The sequence below is a fragment of the Phoca vitulina genome, unplaced genomic scaffold (assembly GCF_004348235.1).
Source record: "Phoca vitulina isolate PV1807 unplaced genomic scaffold, GSC_HSeal_1.0 scaffold33, whole genome shotgun sequence".
Lineage (NCBI taxonomy): Eukaryota > Metazoa > Chordata > Mammalia > Carnivora > Phocidae > Phoca > Phoca vitulina.
Window position 1 is genome coordinate 7882512 of NW_022589736.1, and position 19598 is coordinate 7902109.

The window sequence follows — 19598 nt, forward strand, 5'->3', positions numbered from 1 at the left end:
CGGCGCCGGGTCACTTCCCTGCGCTTATCTCCGCCTGTCACTCCGACTTCGACGTCCCAAGTGTCCCTGCTCTGCCGGGCTGGCGGGCGAGTGGCCCTGTGCGCCGCTGGTCCCTCCGGTCCGGGTGGCCGCGGAGGTGTCGCCGCTCTGTGGCTGGTCGGGAGTCCTGCCCCCTGCCGCCTGCTGCGCCCTGGCAACAGCACTTTGCCTTAATCCAGTCGCGAATTTCTTCCCCAAGAAAATGTCAGACAGTTGAAGGGGGCGCGGGAGGGAGGAGAAGGACGAAGGGCCTGACAGTTACTCCTCTCCGCGCCTTAGTACCTCTCTTCGGACGAGTTCTCCTACTCTGCCGTCTTGCTCTTTTGCGGGTGGGGTTTTTTGTTTTTTCCTTCCTTTCTCGGGATCTCAAGTGAAGCCTGACGTTATTAAAGACCCGTCTGTAATGAGAAAACTCCGGGTGCACAGTCAGAAATTCCCGATTATAGGACTGAAGTTAGGCAAGATGAGACATCTCTGGGCTGCAGTCTGTTCCCACAGTGGTAACATCTGGAATCACTCTAATACAGTATCACAACTAGGAAACTGACCTTCATGAAGATCCACAGGCCTTCAGCAGATTTTGTCGGTTTTCCATGCATGCATTCGCGTGCGTAGTTAGCTCAGCGCAGGTTTGTCACACACAGATCCGTCTGTGACCACATTGTCAGGACAGGGCACAGGACCCGTGGCAGGGATCCCTCCTCCTTCTCTGTTACAGCCACAGTCACCTTCCTCTCTCAGCCTCTTTCGAAGCCCTGGCAACCACCCATCTATGCTCCATCCCTAGGATTTCATCCCTTGAAGAATGCTTATAAATGGAATCCGCAATTTGTAACCTTTAGAGTTGGTCTTTTTTCCTCCTAGTGTAATCCCCTCGAGATCCCTTCAGGTTGTCCATTTGTCCAAACTATCTGTGGTCTGTTCCATTTATGAGTAGCACTGATGTTTTTGTTTTTTTTTTTTTAATGTAGGAATCTTTGCCGTCCACACTCCAACAACCCTGTGCTTTTATACACACATAAGTTTCCTAGAGCTGCTGTAACAAAGTACCCAAACCAGGTGGCTTCACACAACACGAATTGATTCTCCCAGATCTCGAGGCCAGGAGTGTTGGCCACGCCATGCTCTCTTGGAAGGCTCTGGGGGCAGATCCTTCCTTGCCTCTTCCAACTCTTGTGTTTGCTGGCAAGTCTCGTGGTTCCTGGGCTCGCAGATGCAGCTCTCCAGTTCCATGGCAGTCTTCTCCCTGTGTATCTTCACATCATCTCTGTGTGTGTGTGTCCGTGTCCGAATTTCTCCTTTTTATAAGGATACCAGTCGTATTGGATTAGGACTCACCTACCCTAAAATAACCTCATTTTAATGTAATGACCTCTGTAAAGACATTATATCCAGTAAGGTACTGGGGGTTAGGATTTTAACATAATTTTGGAGGTTGACACACTTCAAGAAGGTATCTTTCTTTCTGAAAACGGAGTCCAAGACCCGTTTTCTCAGGCCAAAGGAAGTTGAAAGGAATGGCTGGATTCCTGAGGTACAGTGTCTACACTTCAGGGGTGATGCAGGTGGCAGGTCCTTCGGGGGCTCCAAATCAGCATGTCCAGACAGGGCTGGCGAACTTGGCCAGCAGCCATCACTCAGAGCAGAGCTGGAGTTGAGACATTGCTGTGGGGCCAGGAAGGACAATGGCTGGGGGCGGGGTCTTTAGCCGTGTACTGTCCTCTGTGGGGGGATAGACAGCGGACCCTTGGAGCTGGAGGGCAAGCTGTCAGATTATGTCACCAAGAAGGGGATAGCAGGGGCTCAAGGCTAATGGATTCTTCCCTCTCTCTCTCTTTCTTTCTTTCGGCTTTAGAATCTTAAACTTTTAAATTCATATAACATGAAATTCACCATTTTTTAGTGTATAACTCAGTGGTTTTTAGTATATTCACGATATTGCCCAGCCATCTCCACTATCTAATTCATTCCAGAATATTTCTGTCACCTCAAAAAGAAACCCAGTGTGTTAGCAGTCACTCCCAGTTTCTGTTCTCCTAGCCCCTGGTAATCTCTAATCTACTTCTATTTCTATTCTAAATAATTCATATAAATGTAATCATAAAATATGTTCTTTTGTGTCTGGTTCCTCTCAGCATAATGTTTTCAGGTTTTGTCAATGTTGTAGCATGTATCAGTATCTCATTCCTTATTATGACCGAATAATACTCCATTAGATGGATATTACATATTTTGTTTATTCATTTACCAGTTCGTGGATATTTGAGTTATTTTCATTTTGGGGCTGTTATGAGGAACTAAGTATGGTAGTGCAACCAGAAAATGGCCGTTAATGAAATGCATAGATCTTATTCAAATTTTGTGTTTTTTTCCATGCATTCATTTGTTTGTGTGTGTGTTTAGCTCTGTGCAGTTTTGTCTTATATGTGGACATTCATATCCATGCTTTTGTGTAAACACGTTTTCATTTTGCGGGGGTTGTGTACCTGGGAGTGGAACTGTTGGGTCATGTGGTAATTCAACGATTCTTGGGCGCCTGGCTGGTTCAGTTGGTTAAGGGTCTGCCTTCAGCTCAGGTCATGATCCTGGGGTCCTGGGATCGAGTCCCACATCGGGCTCCCTGCTCGGCAGGGAGTCTGCTTCTCCCTCTGCACCACCCCCCCACTCATGCTCTCTCTCTCTCTCGCTTGCTCTCTAAGTAAATAAATTTTTTAAAAAGATTTTATTTATTTATTTGACAGAGAGAGAGACACAGCGAGAGAGGGAACACAAGCAGGGGGAGTGGGGGAGGGAGAAGCAGGCTTCCCACTGAGCAGGGAGCCCGATGTGGGGCTCGATCTCAGGACCCCAGGACCATGACCTGAGCCACCCAGGAGCCCCTAAGTAAATAAATTTTGAAAAATCTTAAAAAAAAAAAGATTCTTGAAGGACAGGAAGAAGACTCGTGGAACCATTTAGGAAGTAGGCACACTAGGTTCTCAGACTAGGGGGTGATGCATTTCTGGTGCTCACCAGGTGGTGGTGTACAGCACTGTGGGAGACACGGACTTAGGAACTACGAGACCAGCATAAGGGCATCCAGCTGCTGTGGCTACCCTGGGGAAACCAAGGTGCGTGGAAATGAGGTGAAGGGAATGAAAGAAAACTAGTCTACCCATAGAAGGAGTTTTGCTCAAGAACAGAAAACAAAAACAAAAGATGTAAAAGGAAAGAATTACTTCTCAGTACTCAAAATATAAAACAAGCACATTTCCTTATTTTTGTAAGTCATATCATATCTGGCTCCGAGCTTCTACCTGCCAAGATCAACAAAAATCTGATAACAGTCTGCCAATTCCCCACCACCCAAATAGCAAATTGTTCTTTTCCTTTCCCCTGGGTCTCACCAGGACCCAGGAAAAATAGGGAGAGGATGTGACCTATGTGTTCTTGGTCACTCCTGATGGTCATTGTCCAGACCCACCCTCTGGCTTCTTGTCTTAGCAAACCTGCCTGACTCCCTTCTCTATAGTCCACCCCATCCCCTCCAAAATGCTGTTTGTGCATCCAGTTATCCTCACAGACAATCTAGGGTGGTTATCTCAATTAGCCTAGGTCTTCCTCCAGAAAAGACCTATTTGGATTAGCCTTCCAATCAAATAAACAAGCACCAAGGAAATTGCATCCCCCAGGAGGGAGAGTCCCAAATTCTAGTACACTAAAGCTTGCCTGGTCTTGGGGAAAATCACCCCTTACTTTTTTCCTTGTGATGATTCTTGGGAGCAAAAAACCCCAAGAAGTCAATTCATTTCTTGATAACTCACCCAGTTATATTCATCTGGAGCCTCATAACCATAACGTAATCACTTCTGCAGTTGAAAAAATTATGCTATGAAATGGATTTTGAGTTTTAAATATTTAAGCATGTCACAGTAGAGCAAGTTTAATAACTATTTAAAGTTGTTCTGTTTTTGAACTCAAAGTTGTTTTGGTAGTTTACGTTTTAATTGACTTCGAAGCCGTATTCTCTCCAGTTCTGCATTTTATTGGCCACATATCTCCTTTCTTAGCACTTGTGCACACAGAAAACACAACAAGGAATGGATGACATGCAGATAAAACAGCAGCATTGAGTAATTCTCAAACCTCTTCTGAGTCTTCAAGAAAAGCTGAATTACATTCCCCCGGACACACCCTTGTTAAATGCCACCGTTTGCCACCTCTTATTCTGGCAATAACTTGTCTGCACCTCTCCTGCGGGAGTCCTATGGATATCTGCTTTTGAGCATATGGGTGAGCATTATGATGCTGAAGGGTTTTGTGTATATGTATATAAAATCTCAAAACCACAATGAGATATCACCTTACACCTGTCAGAATAGCTATTTTTGTTTTCAGAATAGCTATTATCAAAAGACAAGAAATAACAAGTGTTGGTGGGAGGTTGTGGAGAACCCTTGTGTACAGTTGCTGGGAACATAAATTGGTGCAGCCAGTATGGAGAACAGTATGAAGTTTCTTTTAAAAATTAATAATAGAAGTACCATAAGATCCAGCCTTTCCCCTTCTGGGTATTTATCCAAAGAAAACAAAAACACTAACTGGAAAAGATATCTGCTCCCCCATGTTCTCTGCAGCATTATTTATAATAGCCAAGATATGTCAACAACCTATGCGTGCATCGATGGGTGAATGGATAAGGAAATTGTCTTACACGCACACACAAATATTATTCAGCCATAAAAAGAGGAATGAAATCTTGCCATTTGTGACAACATGGATGGACCTCAAAGACATTATGTTTAGGGAAATAATACAGAGAAGGACAAATAATGTATGATCTTTTTTATATATGGAATCTAAAAAGTAAAAAAGAAAGAAAAGAAATTCGATACAAAAACACTATTTGAAACCACAGTCCTGTGGCCCATCTTGATGGATATAAAGTAACATTATTATTTGTATGAAAAGACATTATAGAAGAAAAATGGAATGTAAAATAGTATTTTTAAGACAAAGCAATTGATTGCTTATTACTATGCAGAACACTTGTGTGTACATTAGTAAAGGTAGATTACATAGGACATTGTAAAATACTACATAGGAAGAAAAAGAATAGGGTAAAGTGGATCAAGAATGTTTTATGGGGAAGGCGCAACTGTAAGTATGTTCTCAGTGAGAAGATGACATTTGAGCCAAGACATGAAGGAGACAAGGGCATTTGCCAGGTGGATAATTGGGGGGAGGAAGAATATTCCAGATAGAGTGGACAGCCCATGCAGACGTCCTAAGGCAGAAGTGGTATGCTTGGTGAATTCCAGAGACTGGCTGGATGGAGTACAATGAGCAAGGGGAGAGTATTAGGAGAAGAGATCGGAGGTATTATGGAACAAGGCTATATGGGGCATCTGTAAGGACTTTGGCTTTTACCCCATGTGAAATGGGGAGCCATTGTATGGTTTTAAAAACAAGAGTGAGGCATGTGGACTTATTTTTTTAAAAGATCACCCTGGCTCCTGTGTTGAGAATAGACTGGGGGCAGGTGGATGCAAGGAGGCCAGTTAGAGGGCTCCTGCAGTAATCTACATAATAAGTAAGTAAGGAAATAAATAAACATTAAAAAATTTAAAAACCAAAATTAAATTTCGTCACTTCCCCATGCTTCAGTGGCTCTCCACTGACTTCAGTATAAAATCCAAACTCCCGGCTATGGTGATGAGTGGAAGATTCCTGATCTGGTCCCTTCTTCCTCTTACTCACATCGTGTATCTTATTACTACTCTACTTGTTCCTTAAGTCACAAGGATGTTGAGCCTTTGTACTATTTCCTTTGCTGGGAATATCTGTGTCCACATCTACTGCAATTTGCCTGTCCTTTAAAGTACAGCTGAAGAAACCTCCTTCAGAAAACAATCCTTGACCCCCTTTCCCTGTGTGGGGTTGGGCCCTCTTTGTGCATACCATTTATCACACTATGTTGTAATGATCTCTTTGCTTATTGTGGTTTTTACTGGTGGCTTTCCAACTTTATTGACCCAGACCTATTTTTCTTAACACAACTCCAGTATACACTGATATATATATGTATATATATGTATAGGTATATATAGGTGTATATAGTTTTGAAGAAACCTTAAAAATATAGATCCTTCTCTGAAATCTTCCAGTTTACAAATAGTGATTGTTGTCTTAGAAAAAAATCAATCGAAACACCATGCAAGCCAAACAAAGCCCATCCACAGGCTTTGCAACATCTAATATACAGTACTTTTTATTCAGACAACTATTAAAAGTGTTTCCCAGGGTCCCTGGGTGGCTCAGTCGGTTAAGCATTGGACTCTTGATTTCAGCCCAGGTAATAATATCAGGGTTGTGAGATCGAGCCCCATGTCAGGCTTCATGCTGGATGTGGAGCCTACTTAAGATTCTCTCTCTCACTCCCTTCTGCTCCTTCCCCCCTCCCTCTCTAAAAATAAAAATAAAAATAAAATAAAAAAATTTCTCTTCCTTTACCATGCTAGAAATCAGAAATAGTAATTTACTGGAATGAATTTGAGTCATGAATTTTGAAATCTTAGATCTATGACCAATCACAATGGGTAACCCACAACCTCTTGCAACATTTTGCAATAATTTGTGTGTGTGTGTGTGCATAAATCTCTGTGAATTGGTGTTTTCATTTTCTTCACATAAATACCTGGAAGTGGAATTGCTGGAATTCTGATAGTTCTAGTTTTAACTTTTGAGGAGCCTCCATACTGTTCTCCAGAGTGGCTGCACCAGTTTGTGTTCCCACCAACAGTGTAAGAGGGTTCCCCTTTCTCCGCATCCTCACCCAACACTTGAACTTTCTTGTGTTGTTGATTTTAGTCATTCTGACAGGTGTGAGGTGGTATCTCATTGTGGTTTTGATTTGCATTTCCCTGATGATGAATGATGTTGAGCATCTTTTCATATGTCTGTTGGCTGTCTGGATGTCTTCTGTTCATGTCTTCTGCCCATTTTTTAATCAAGTTGGTTTTTTGATATTAAGTTGTATAAGTTCTTTATATTTTTTAATATTAGTCTCCTTTTTAAAATTTTTGAAACGTGTTGTATCATCTACTTTAAAAATTAAATTTAAAAAGTCTCATGAGAACATTAAACATCTTATTTTTAAAGCAGAACTTTTAATTCATGGGTAATTTTTTTTAATTGAAACATGGCAAGTCAACAGCTGTAATACAGTTTTGCAGATATGCTTTCCAGTGAAAGTTTACTTTGACCAGTTTATTAGGGAGACTTCTAGTATAAAGTAGCTATTTTAAATAAATAATATACCTAAAGTATATTCTAAATTCTAAACAGCCTTCTAAAATGAAAATGTTTCCAACAAAATGAAAAGATAAAATATTTCCAAAATAGTTAACCAATAAGAGATTTGAAGTCTAGCATTCTGGCAGACTGGGAGGCTCAGTTAGGCAAGATTGTTGCATACCTAAAAGATAGTTCATATGTTCCAGACACTCTTTACACACTCTTCCAAAACCAATAGACAATTTTTGTTTGCTGTTTTAGTTGCAAAAGAAATTTGAAAACAGAGACGTGCTTTATATCTTGTGACTCATTTTGAAAAGCCTTAAAAGGTGGGGATGTGCCATTCTTTAGTCTTTCTCCTCCTTCCTAGCTGAAATGCCGACATAATGACTAGAGCTCCAGCAGTCATACTGGACCATGAGGATTCTTGATAATGCAAGTCACAAGCCACCCATATAGTAGAAACAAGATAGAAAAGTTTGGGTCCCTGACACCAGGAGGACCAAACCAGCCTGGACTATCTTCCTTTGAACTTCTTGAATTTGAAAGAGATATTAGATATCTATCTTATTTGTCATCGTTATTTTTGGTTTCTCTCTTACTAACAACTAAATGTTATTGTAACAACATATCTAAAAAGAGAAATTACATTTCAGATAGGCTTGGGTTTTTTCCCCTAATAGATTTTCCTTTTATTAGCCATGTTATTTTCATTTCTGCAATGGAAGAAAAAATATATAGTATACTCATTATTTTCATGAATTTTAATGTACTATTAAGCCTATCCTCACATCTTCATTAGTGGTTTAAAATAAATTTTATTACATTTCATTTATAAAACACATACAATTATGTTGTATTTTTAAAGAAAAAGAAGCCTGCTATTATGATATATAAACTTAATAAATAATTGAATTTATAATACAGTTGCAAGAACATTCTAAGGTCATAAGCTATACAAGTTTATTCTAGTTGGTCTGTCTATAAAGACATATTAACACTGGTCATTTCTTCATTTAACCTGGTGAGTTCAAGTTTAGGGAAAAATTCTGACTAGTCATGTTACCTATCTAGCAATTTATAATATTTTATGATTTAGGTCTTTGAGGCAACATTTGGTTCTATCAGTGGCCTATAACATACCATTTTTAGATCAGATCTTAGTAGCTTTTGAAGGCCACTATCTTGTTAGCTGGATATACTTGCTCACCCAATTGTCTGTACTCCGTAACTCAGGTACACTCATACAATGAAATTTGCCTCATTGACTGACTCTTCTTTTCACAAAGGATTTCTCTATAGCATGCAATGCTGTTTGATAGCATTTTACCTGCAGGACAACTTCTTTCAAAATTGGAGTCAGTCCTCTCATACCCTGCCACTGCTTTATCAACTGAGTTTATGTAATATCCTAAATCCTTTGTTGTCATCTTAACCAGGAGTAGATTCCATCTCAAGAAACCACTTGCTTTGCTCATCCATAAGAAGCAACTCTTCATCTGTTCAAGTTTGATCATGAGATCGCAGCAATTCAGTCCCATCTTCAGGCTCCACTTCTAATTGGTTCTCTGGCTGTTTCCACCTCATCTGCAGTGACTTCCTCCACTGAAGTCTTGAGTCCCTCAAAGTCGTCCATGAGGTCTGGAATCAACTTCCCCAAAACTCCTGTGAATGTGTATATTTTGACCTCTTCCTGTGAATCATGAATGTTCTTAATGGCATCTAGAATGATGACTCCTTTCCAGAAGGTTTTTAATTTACTTTGCTCAGATCCATCAAAAGAATCACTGTCTCTGGCAACCATAACCTTATGGGATGTATTCCTTAAATACTAAGACTTGAAAGTGGAAATGACTCCTTGATCCGGGGACTGCAGAATGGATGTTGTGTTAGCAGGCATGAAAACATGAATCTTGTACATCTCCATCGGAGCTCTTGAGGTGACCAGGTGCATTGTCAAAGAGCAGTCATATTTTGAAAGGAATCCTTTTTTCTGAGCAGTAGGTCTCAACAGTGGGCTTAAAATATTCAGTAAACCATGTTGTAAGCAGATGTGCTGTCATCCAGGTTTTGTTGTTCCCTTTATAGAGCTCAGGCAGAATAGATTTAGCATCATTCTTAAGTTTCCTGGGATTTTCAGGATGGTCAGTGAGCACTGACTTCAACTTCAAGTCCCAGTTGCATTAACCCCTAAGAGTCAGCCTGTCCTTTGAAGCTTTGAAGCCAGGCATTGACTTCTCTCTAGCTGGGAAAGTCCTAGATGGGCTCCTCTTCCACACTAAGGCTCTTTTGTCTACACTGAGAATCTGTTGTTTAGTGTAGCAACTTTCATTAATTATCTTAACTAGATCTTCTGGATAACTGGCTGTTTCACTTAGCACTCTTATGTTATGGAGACGGCTTCTTTCCTTGAAGTGCATGAACCAACCTCCATTAGCTTTGAACTTTTCTTCTTCAACTTCCTTACCTCTCTCAGCCTTCACAGAGTTGAAGAGAGTCAGGGCTTTGCTCTGGATGAGGCTTTGGCTTAAGGGAATGTTGTTGCTGGTTTGATTTTCTATTCAGACCCCTAAAACTTTCTCTGTATCATCAGTAAGTCTGTTTTGCTTTCTTATCATTTGTGTGTTCTCTGGAGTAACACTTTTAATTTCCTTCAAGAATTTTCCTTTGCATTCACAACTTAGCTAACTGGTGCAAGAGGCTAACCTTTTGGCCCATCCTGGCTTTTGGCATATTTTTCTCACTAAGCTTAATCATTTCTAGCTTTTGATTTAGAGAGAGAGACATGTGATTCTTCCTTTCACTTGAATACTTAGAGGCCATTGTAGGGTTATTAATTGGCCTAATTTCCATATTGTTGTGTCTCAGGGAAAAGGGAGGCCCAAGGAGAGGGAGAGGGAGATGGAAGAATGGCCAGAGCAATGAGAACACACAACATTCATCAATTATGCTTGCTATCTTATATGGGTGCAGTTTGTGCACCCCAAAATCATTGTAATAGTACATCAAGGATCACTGATCACAGAGCACCATAACAAATATAATAATAATGAAAAGTTTGAAATATTGCAAGAATTACCAAAATATGATGCAGAGACATGAGCTGAGCAAATGCTGTTGGAAAAATGGCGCTGATGGACTTGCTCAACCCAGGTTGCTGCAGACCTTCAATTTGTAAAAAAAAAAAATGCAGTATCTGCACTGTGCAATAAAGCAAAGTGCAATATAAGGAAGTATGCTTGTAAATTCTTGAGGCAGAAAGAATATGAGACTAGAAAGAAATTTTGATCTACACATAGGAATGAAGAGTGCTGGAAATGGTAAAAATGTGGGCAAATATGGAAAATGCTTATTTATAATTTTTTAATCTCTTTAAAGGATAATTGACTCTCTAAAGCAAAAAGTAACAACGAATAACGGGAAGTATATGTAGAAGTAAAATGCATCCCAACAATAGCACAGAGGATGGGAGAGAAGAAAAGGAAATATGCTGGTGAAAGATTATTATGCTTTAGGTGAAGTGCAACAATATTATTTGCAGATAGGCTGTGACAAAAAAAGATACATTAGAAAACTTAGAGCAACCGCTAAAAAAAAGAAAAAGTATAGCTAATAAACCAATAGTGGAGATAAAATGCAATCATTAAAAAATAATAAAAAAAGGCAGGAAACGAGAAAAAAAGGAACCAGGAGGACATGGGACAAATAGAAAACACAAAGCAAGAGGATAGATGTCAACTCAGCCGTGTTGATAATTAAATATAAAAGGGTTAAGTAACCCAATAAATTAGAAGAGGTTGCTAGATTGGGTTTAAAAAGCAGAACCCTTGGGGCGCCTGGGTGGCTCAGTCCTTAAGCATCTGCCTTCGGATCAGGTCATGATCCCAGGGTCCTGGGATTGAGCCCAGCGGCGGGCTCCCTGCTCAGCGGGAAGCCTGCTTCTCCCTCTCCCACTCCCCCTGCTTGTGTTCCCTCTCTCGCTGTCTCTTTCTCTGTCAAATAAATAAATAAAATCTTTAAAAAAAAAAAAAAAAGCCAAACCCAACTATATTATCACTATTAGAAACCCAGTTTAAATAGAAAGATACAAATGGGTTAAAACAATGGAAAAAGGCATACTGTCCTAATACTAATCAAAGAAAACTGGAGCTATATTAATATCAGACAAAGTAGATTTTGAACAAAGAATAAAGAATATTACCAGGGATAAATAAGGACATCATATACTAACAGGGTAAATTATTCAGAAAGACCCTGCAGTCTTAAATGTGAAAGTAATTAATAACAGAGCTTTAAAACACATTAGCAGCTGAAAGGACTGACAGGAGAACTAAGCAAATCTATAATGATTGGAGTGCGGTTCATCTCTCCTCTCTCAGTAATTCATAGGACAACTAGACCAAAAAAATCAGTATTAAGATAATAGAAGATTGAAAACACTACCAACCAACTAGACCTAATCGATATTGATAGAATGCTCCATTCAACAAGAGTATAAAATGCATTCTTTACAAATGCACATGAGACATTCCATCAAGATAGGTCATTTTCTGGGTCAGAAAAAATAAGATTCTATTCTTAACTTCAATAAATATAAAAGGTGTCATACCATACAAACTATATTCTCTGATCACAACATAATTAAAGTGAAAATCATTAATAGATAACTGGGAAATTCTGAAATATTTGGAAATTCAAAATATTTCTAAATAATCTATGAGTCAAGAAAGAAGTCACAAGATGAGATAGAAATTTGTACCTCAATGATATGAAAATACATTTCAAAATGTATGGGCTGCATCTTATGTAGAGCTTACAGGAAAATTTACCATATAGAAATCCTATATTAGGGCGCCTGGGTGGCTCAGATGGTTAAACGTCTGCCTTCGGCTCAGGTCATGATCCCAGGGTCCTGGGATCGAGTCCCGCATCGGGCTCCCTGCTTAGCGGGGAGCCTGCTTCTCCCTCTGCCTCTCTCTCTCTCTGTCTCTCATGAATAAATAAATAAAATCAAAATCTTTAAAAAAAAAAAAAAGAAATCCTATATTAAAGAGAAAGAAGGATCTGAAATTGATTTCTCAACTTCCACCTAAAGGAAGTATAAAAAGTAGAGCAAATAAAAATAAAAGTAAGCAGAATGAAGGAAATAATAAAGATATTAGCAGATCATTGAAATTGAAACAGAAAATAGAGAAAATCAAGGACACTAATAGGTAGTTTTTCAAAACAGGCAGTAAATTTGATAAACCTATAGCCAGACTGATTTTTTTAAAGTGACAAAGACACAAAATTTTTTTTAAAGATTTTATTTATTTATTTGACAGAGAGAGACATAGCGAGAGAGGAAACACAAGCAGGGGGAGTGGGAGAGGGAGAAGCAGGCTTCCAGCGGAGCAGGGAGCCCGATGTGGGGCTTAATCCCAGGACCCTGGGATCATGACCTGAGCCGAAGGCAGACGCTGAACGACTGAGCCACCCAGGCACCCCAAAGACACAAATTATTAATATGAATTAAAAACCACATGTCACTACAGACATTAAAAGGATAATTAGAAATATTAAGAGCAACAATTTGGTAACTTAGATAAAATGATTAAATTCAATGAAAGACAGAAACTACCAAAACTCACCCCAAGAAGAAATATATAACCTGAATATACCTACATTTATTAAAAGAAGTTAAATACTTTCCCACAAAGAAAACTCCAGGCACCAATGGCTTCAGTAAGTGCTACCATTACCCTGATACCAAACACAAGCAAAAACATTACAAGAAAAGAAAATTGCAGAGCATATTTTTCACCAAGTCAATCCACACATTCTTCATAAAATATCCACATATCAAATCCAGCAATATATAAAAAGAATAATCAAGTATGATCTATAGGGGTGCCTGGGTGGCTCAGTCAGTTAAGCATCTGTCTTTGACTCAGGTCATGATCCCAGGGTCCTGGGATCAAGCCCTGAGTCGGGCTTCTTGCTCAGTGAGGAGTCTGCTTCTCCCTCTCCCTTTGCTCCTCCCCCTGCTTGTGCCCTCTCTCTCTCACTCATTCTTTCAAATAAATAAAACCTTTAAAAAGGTATGATTTATAGGATTTATCCCATAATGCAGTCTTTGAAAATCAGTCAATCATCATACCAATAGAATAAAAAGAAATCATATGTCATCTCAAAATATGAAAAAAAAGAATTTGATAAATTAAACATCCCATTCATGATTTTTTTTTAAATGTAGTAAACTAGGAATAGAGAGGAAGTTCCTCAACATGATGAAGGGCATGTATGAAAAACCTTCACCTGACATCATACTTGATGGTGAAAGGCTTGGTGCTTTCCTACTAAAGTTCAGGAGCAATGGACAGATAGATGCTCTCATTACAACTATTAAGCATTGTCCTGGTGATCCTAACCAATGCAATGAGGCAAAAATAAATAAGTAAAAGGCATAGGGGTTGGAAAGGAAGTAGTAAAGTGTCTTTTGCATAGATGACATTGTCTATGTAGAAAATCCTAAGGAATCTACCTGTTCTTTAAAAAATTATTGTAGATGTGTTGGTTAATTTTATGTATCAACTTGATTGCTCCATAGGGTGCTCAGACATTTCTTTGAACATTATTCTGGGTGTGTCTGTGAGGGTGTTTTTGGATGAGATTAGCATTTGAATCCCATAGACTGAGAAAAACAGATGGTCCTCCCTGATGTGGGTGAGTCTCATCCAATCCCTAAAGGCCTGAATAGAACAAAAAGACTGAGTAAGAAGGAACTCTTCCTGCTTATGTTTGAGCTGGGACATCAGTCTTATGCTTTGGCATTTAACTGGAACTGGGACTACACCATTGGCTCTCCTGGGTGTCCAGCTTGCCAACTGGAGATCTTGGGGCTTCATAATATCTTATTTGTTCTATTTCTCTGGAGCCAAAACCAAGTTGGATGCTCAACCGACTGAGCCACCCAGGTGCCCCTGATTTTTACTTTACTTTTAATTGTTCATTAGAACTTAATCTTTTAAAGAAAGCTAGTTCAGATTGTAGGGCAGCACACAGGTTGATTAACTCTTCAGAGCTATCTAAACCTCCACTTTACAGACCAGCAGCTTCCTCTAGTCCCATTTGTTTAATCATAGTTCTTTCTTTCTTTCTTTCTTTCTTTTTCTTTCTTTCTTTCTTTCTTTCTTTCTTTCTTTCTTTCTTTCTTTCTTTCTTTCTTTCTTTTTCTTTCTTTCTTTCTCTTTCTTTCTTTCTTTCTTTCTTTCTTTCTTTCTTTCTTTCTTTCTTTCTTTCTTTCTTTCTTTCTTCCTTCCTTCCTTCCTTCCTTCCTTCCTTCCTTCCTTCCCTCCTTCCTTCCTTCCTTTCTTTCTTTTCCTTTTTTTCTTTCTTTCTTTTTTGAGAGAGAGAATCTCAAGCAGACTCCATGCTGAGCACAGAGCCCAATGTGGGGCTCAATCTCATGACCCTGAGATCGTGACCTGAGCTGAAATCAAGAGTCAGATGCTCAACAGACTGAGCCACCTAGGTGCCCCATAGTACATTCATTTTGACACAAAGTATTTATCCTGTGCATGCTTAGCAGCCACAACAATATTACCTTAGTGGAGAAGAGAGGAGTTGAAGAACAGCTGGGAGAATTGGTGTATTCATTTTCTCTTGTTGCAGTAACACATGACAACAAACTTAGTGGCTTTAAACTAACAGAAATTTATTATCTTATTTTTCTGGAGGTTAGAAGTCATACATAGGTCTCACTGGCTTAAAATCAAGGTATTGATAGAACTCCAGGAGAGAATCCATTTGCTTATCTTTTCCAGCTTATAGAGGCTGGCTATATTCCTTGGCTGGTGGTCCAATTGCTTCATCTTTAAAGCCAGCAACACTGTGTCTCTCTGGTCCTTCTTCCACCATCTTCCATTCTTCCCTATGACTCTTCTTTCCTACCTCCCATTTCCACTTTTCAGACCCTCATGATTACATTGGGTCCACATAGATAATCTTGCCATTTTAAGGTCAGCTGATTAGTGACTCTATTTGCATCTACAAACTCAATTCTCTTTTGCCTTGTATGGTAACATATTTACTTACAGGTTTCAGGAATTAGGATGTAGATATATTTGGGGGCACCATTCTTCTTCCTACCACAGCTAGAGTTTAGGTACACATATTGAAATGACAGCAAGATAATTTGTACAGATAATTGACATAATAAAGATTTTTTTCCCAAACTCCAATATCCTCAGAAGTTTCCAGAATTCCCCTATAGAATCTCCATAAAAATATGTACTACCACCTCATCTTTCTTTAATAAAGTCTGTTTTTCCTAATGCACCAACACTGTAGATAAGTAAAGACATTTTTGGGGTAGGGATAATTAAATGATTCATTAATATGCCAGTATTGGTTTATTTTTATTTAAATCATTTGGAAATGAGGTATACAACATGTTTGCTACTAGGTAGGTTAAAAGTAGTGGACTAGAAATCTAACTAGGATTTTATCTGAGTGTGCGATGCACTTCAACTTATTTTCCTAGTGTCATCATCCAAGCTTCCACTGCCCATCCCTGAAGGAAATCAGGTAACTATTTCTTGAGACTCCCCACTCCCTGCTTCCAGCAAATTTCCCAAGACCATTAGAGGCTTAGTTCAAAGGCAGTGGGTTTTGCATACAAAAACCAGAGACAGAGAATAAAAAAATTTTTTTAGTCTAGTTGGCACATTAGTTTCAGGTGTACAACATAGTGATTCGACAAGTCTGTACCTTATGCTGTGCTCCCCGCAAGTGTAGCTGCCGTCTTCACCATATAATGTTATTATAGTACCATTGACTGTACTTCTTATGCTGCAGAGGCAGAGAATTTGAAAGGCCGGTTAGTCCCCTACTTCTATTGCTTTTGATATTATCATATAATGTCACTGTTGAAAATAATTTCAACATGGTCTGATCTGTCCATGGCCATCTCTGTCCATTACCATCATGATGTTGACTGTTGGGACAAAGTCCATCATAGTCCATCCATACACTCTTTTGTACTGCTTGGGCTAGAAGCCTGAGAACTACGTTTCTTAACCTCCCTTGCCAGCTGAGTCCAGTTAAGATTTGCCCAGTGGTACAAGATTCTAAGTAGGAAGAATGCATAAGCCATTTTGCTCTTGGAAACGGATTCAGAAGGAATATAGAATTCCAGGCACCTCGACCATCAGCAGTGATGGCCCTAACATCAGGAGTAGCGGCAAGTGTGTGCACATGGGCTCTGGGTAATACCTTCTGTAACTCCAACCCTAGGGACAGGAACTGAACCATAGGTAACCCCACCTTTTGCCCTGCTAAGCATTCCAAAACTCTTGCAACCAAGTGCCTGTATTCAATCTCCTGTGTCTGAAATACATAGAGAGGTTTCTCTTCTCCAGGCTGGATACTGACTGATACAAGTCGCGATGTGTGTTTACTAAAGCAGACTGCCTTGTTTGCTGTGCTAGGTCCAGCCATCACCATAAATATCTGAGGCCTAGCTTGGGGCATGGTCCCTGGTACAGATTCCTGTTCCCTCGTGGTGTGTGGGAGCTTTAGCTGTCTATTCCCATGGGCATTCTTCACTGGAATCCTCTTAACGTATTAGAGAAGTTCTACACACACTGAACTCCAAAAGAGAAAACATCTGAGTGTCAGCTTCCTCTTTCTAGGAAGCTCCCTTAGAAATGTACTTTCCATCTATCAGAAATTCTACAAGCTGAACAGGTTGGGAGGGTAGCCTTTCCCAATTGCTTAGAGGTCTTGTCACACACTTTCCCAGGGCCAGAGTTGAGACATTGCCTCATCTTTGCACAACAAAGGGGGCAATGACTCAAAATGGGGAAGAGAAGCTCTGTTCCAAGGCAACCAGCAATATCCGTCCAGAGAAGAGATTGGGTCCAAAGCTTAAATAAGTTTAAACCCCACCTCCCCAGACACACTGCTAAATATGGGGAAAAAATAAATTTTGAGTTCCAAACACCCGCTTCCTTCCAGATAAACTCTTGATTTATAAGCCATTGTAAACAGGAGACTTCCATTCTGGAAAGGAAACCCATTAAAGAGATTTCCACAAGTAGAATCTAAATGTCATCATTATGGAGTTCAGTTTGCAGTGAGGACAACAATTTTGACCTAAAGTCAAGATGGAATATGTTCTTGCCTTTTTAAACAAAAGAAAAAGAAAGAAGAAGAAGAAGAAGAAAAAAGCCCATATCATTTAGCCATTAATTAAGGACTTTGAACTTAGACAAGTTAAGAACTATGGGTCAGCATGCCTGTTTGACAAGAATAATATTTAGAAAATAATTAATGTGCTTTTCTATTTTGTCTTTCTGAGACCACGATCTTTAATCTGGTTTGCCTGGGGTATCCACATGTTTCGTGGGGAGTGGGGAGAGGAGAGTTTAGGATTGTTATAGGAGAAATGCAAAGAAAAGATTAAGTGACCAAAGGTCATTGATTCTAAAACATACATTATGCCCCACATTTTTAACATTTCTTTTTTTTTTTTTTAAGATTTTGTTTATTTAAGAGAGAGTCAGCAAGTGTGTGTGAGAGAGAGCACGAGCAGGGGGAGGGATGGAGGGAGAGGGAGAAGCGGACTCCCCGCTGAGCAGGGAGCCTGACGCGGGGCTCAGTCCCAGGACCTTGGGATCATGACCTGAGCTGAAGGTAGACGCTTAACCAATTGAGCCACCCAGGCATCCCTTAACATTTCTAAACATGTATTTTACAGCCTACAGTGTGTCATAGTTTTAGTGGTTTTGCTCTTTCTTCCTCTCTTCCTCTCCCTCTCTCTCTCTCTCTTTCTTTCTTGTACATAAAATAATGATGAGTCTTACAATGACTGAATTGTATGACTGGATTGAATGAAAAACAGTGATAGTTTCTGATGTCCAGTATAAGATTAACATTTTTAGTTGAGATAGACTTTATATAATGAATTTTGACAAATGCATGCATCCAAACCCCTATCAAGTCGTGGACATTTCCATCACCCCTGAAAGATCCCTGGTGTCCCTTCCCAGTCAATTCCCACACTACCCCCATCCCCAAAGCCACTGTTTTGATTTCTTTTATCATAGATTAATTTTACCCATTCTGAAATCATATAAATAGGATCATACAGTGTGTGGTCTTTTATGTCTGGCTTCTTTTGCTCCGCATAATGTTTTTTGAAGTTTATTTTGTGTATATCATGGTTTGTTTCTTTTTATTGTGAGGGAGGATTGTTGTAATATACAATCTGTTCATCTTTCTCTGTTTGTTGATGAACATGGAGTTGTTTCCAGTTTTGGGCAGTTATGAATAAAGCTGCTATGAACATTTTTGTATAGACATTTTGTGTATGTATTGTGTGTGTGTATATATATATATATGTACACATATAAATGTATATATTGTATACATATCTTTATATAAATTATGTGTGCATACCTATATATTAATATATGTGTATACATATGTATGTATATGTCTTTCTATATAAATTTATATACATATAGCACATATATATATATTTCTTTTAAAATTGTTCTAGGAGTAAAATTACTGAGTTACATGGTAGGATTGTATTCAAGCTTTTAAATGGCTGATCTTGATTCATTATTATCATCACTAATGATGATGATAATTTTTATAGCCACCATTTACTGAATACTTTATAGATGTCAAAGATATTAAATTTTTTTGCATATGAACATTTCATTCAGGCATCAGATAAATTAATACCCACATTTTACCAATGATGACATGGAATATCAGGGAGGTTACATAAATTTTCCAAGGTCACTAGCTAGTTAGTGACAGAGTAGGTTTGACTTCCCAGCATTGCATTAAATGCTTTTTCTTGTGTGCTTCACAAGTTATCCCAAAATAGGATTTTGGAGCAAAAGATTACATAGGCTTTTTGGCCAGGTTATGTTCTTTTTTTTTTTTTTCAAGATTTTATTTATTTATTTGAGAGAGAGTAAGAGACAGAGAGAGCATGCAGGGAGCCCAATACAGGGCTTGATCCCAGGACTCCAGGATCATGACCTGAGCCAAAGGCAGACACTTAACCAACTGAGCCACCCAGGCGCCCCAGGTTATGTTCTTGAGAAAGAATTATCATCAAGCCCTGTCTAGCATATTGCTAGGTTTGGTTGCTGGCTTTTTAGGGTTTTATATATGAAGTCCAGACACCATGATCTGGGGGGAATGTCTGCCCTTTTCTTGCCCCAGGGGATGGTGAGAAAGACAGGCATGTACAATGATGGGGTCAGATGTGGGGGCTCTGT

At 39.3% G+C, this 19598-nt stretch overlaps 1 protein-coding gene across 1 annotated transcript in view; it reads left to right on the forward strand.

The window, feature by feature from the left end:
- The window catches only part of FBH1 (F-box DNA helicase 1), a 150729-nt gene that overhangs the window by 116723 nt on the left and 14408 nt on the right, over window positions 1-19598 (forward strand). The window lies entirely within an intron of this gene.